The sequence below is a fragment of the Cebus imitator genome, unplaced genomic scaffold (assembly GCF_001604975.1).
Source record: "Cebus imitator isolate Cc_AM_T3 unplaced genomic scaffold, Cebus_imitator-1.0 Scaffold190, whole genome shotgun sequence".
NCBI lineage: Eukaryota > Metazoa > Chordata > Mammalia > Primates > Cebidae > Cebus > Cebus imitator.
In genome coordinates, this window is record NW_016107505.1 from 2553617 (window position 1) to 2556458 (window position 2842).

Below are 2842 nucleotides of genomic sequence, written 5' to 3' on the forward strand. Positions count from 1 at the left end.
AGCTGTAAAGGGGTTCCAGGCGATGGAGAACTATGACACATCTTATTGCAGGACTGTGTGTGTGTGTGTGTGTGTGTGTGAGAGAGAGAGAGAGAGAGAGAGAGAGAGAGAGAGAGAGAGACTTGGAGAGACATCTAAGTGGCAATGTGAAGGACACATTTGGACTTAGGCAGCGATTGAAAACTGAGACTCAGAGCGTGTTAGTCCGTTTTCACACTGCTGTAAAGAACTGCCAGAGACTGGGTAATTTCTAAAGGGAAGAGGTTTAATTGACTCACAGTTCAACATGGCTGGGGAGGCCTCAGGAAATTTACAATAATGATGCAAGGTGAAGAGTAAGCAGTGTACCTTGTTCACAAGGTGGCAGGAAGGAGAAGTGCCAAGCGAGGCAGGAAGAGCCCCTTATAAAACCATCAGGTCTGGGTGCAGTGGCTCACACCTGACCTGTAATCCCAGCACTTTGGGAGGCCGAGGCAGGCAGATCACAAGGTCAAGAGATCGAGACTGCCCTAACCAACGTGGTGAAACCCTGTCTCTACTAAAAATACAAAACTTATCTGGGCGTGTGGTATGCACCTGTATTCCCACCTACTCAGAAGGCTAAGGCAGGAGAATCACTTGAACCCGGGAGCAGAAGTTGCAGTGAGCCAAGATTGCACCACTGCACTCCAGCCTGGCAACAGAGTGAGACTGCGTCTTAAAAACAAAACAAAACAAGAACCGAAAAAACCCCATCAGATCTCATGAGAACTCATTCACTGTCATGAGAACAGTGATGGGTTCTCATTAGTCAATTACCTCCCCATGAGTCAATTACCTCCACTTGGTCTCTCCCTTGACACGTAGGAATTATGGGGATTACAATTCAAGATGAGATTTGGTTGGGTACACAAAGCCTAGCCATATCACAGAGATACCCAGCAGGAATCTCAAATAGTGTAGATAAAGAGGTTATGTATATGAACAACAGCACTGCCATGAGAAAGAAAGAATAAAAAATTAAGTTCTTTCACTGGTGGAATTGACCAAATATTTATTTATTCATCGACAAAACATTTAATCATTCATTTGATATTTATTAAACACACTCTATGTTTAAAAATCACTTCATAGAGGTACAATTGACATGGAAAAACTATAAATACTTAATGTATGCAACTTGAAACATTTGGATATGAATATTCACCTGTGAAACCATCACCGATATCTATGCTGTAAACATATCCATCATCTTCAAAAGCTCCCTTCTGCTTTATTTATTACAATGTTTTCTGTGTGATAAGAACGCAATATAAGATCTATCGTTGCACCAAATTTTCAAATATACAATATACTATTTTTAACTATGCTGTACAGTAGATCTTTGATTCATCTTGCACAAACCAAACAATGAATCTTGTACTAAGATCTCCCATTTTCCTCTCCCCTCAGACCTTGGCAACCACAATTCTACTCTCTACTTCTGTGAATTGAACTATTTCAGATTCCTCATATAAGTGAGCTTATGTGTATTTTTCCTTGTCTGGTTTATTTCAATCAGTATAATGTCCTCAAGTTTCACTCATGTTGTTCTAGATGTCAAAATTTTCTCATTTTTAAAGTCTGAGTAGTATTTTATTGTGCATATATACCATATTTCTTAATCTATTTATCCATTAATGGACATTTAGGTGGCTTCTGTTTGTAACTATTGTAAATAATGCTGCAATAAATGTGGGAGTGTGTGTGTCTCTTCAGATAGTGATTTAATTTCCTTAGGATACATATTCAAATGTGGATTGCTGAATCATATAGGAGTTCTACTTTACTTTTTTTTGAGAAAGCTTTAGACTATTTTCTGTAATGGATGTGCTAATTTACGTTCCTACCAACAGTGTACAAGAGTTCCCTTTTCACCACATTCTTCTCAACACTTATCTTTTGTCTTTTTGATAATAACCATTCTAACATGGTAAGGTGATGTCTCATTGTTTTAATTTGTATTTCTCTGAATATTATTACTATTGAGCATATTTTTTTCAGATACCTGTTGGGACATTTTTGTTGCTTCTTTGCAGAAGTGTCAATGTGAGTCTTTTGTTCATTTTAAAATTTATTTTATTGCTATTCCTTACATATATTGGATATTAACCCCTTATTGGATGCATGGCTTGAAAACCTTTGTTCCTATTATATAAGTTCCTTTTTCATTTTGTTGATTGTTTGCTTTTCTGTGCAAAAGCCTTTCAGTAGGACATAGTCTCACTTGTCTATTTTTGCTTTTGTTGTCTATGCTTTTGGTGTCATATACAAGCAATCATTGCCAAAGCCACTGTCAATAACGTGTTTTCTTCTACAAGTTTTAGTTTCAGGTCTTACATTTAGTTAAGTCTTTAACCCATTTTGAGTTTTTTGGTGCATGTGTATTGGGAAAGATAGGGGTCCAATTTCATTCTTTTGCATGTGGAGATCCAATTTTCCTGGCACCATTTATTGATGAAGCTGTACTTGCCCTATTGTGAAGTCTTGGAACACTGTCAAGGATCAGTTGACTGTATATGTGTAAGTTTATTTCTGGGTTCTTTGTTTCATTGTTCAAAGTGTCAGTTTTTATGTCAGAAGCATACTGTTTTGATTACTGTAGTTTTGTAATTAGAAAGTGTGATGCCTCCAGATTTGCTCTTGCACAAAATTCCTTTGGCAATTTGGGGTCTTTGTGATTCCACATGAATTTTAGGATTTCTTTGTCTATTTCTATAAACATGCCACTGGAATTTGATAGGGATTATATAGAATTTATAGATCACTTTAACTACTGTGGTCATTTTAACAATATTAATTCTTTTAATCTATGAACATGGGA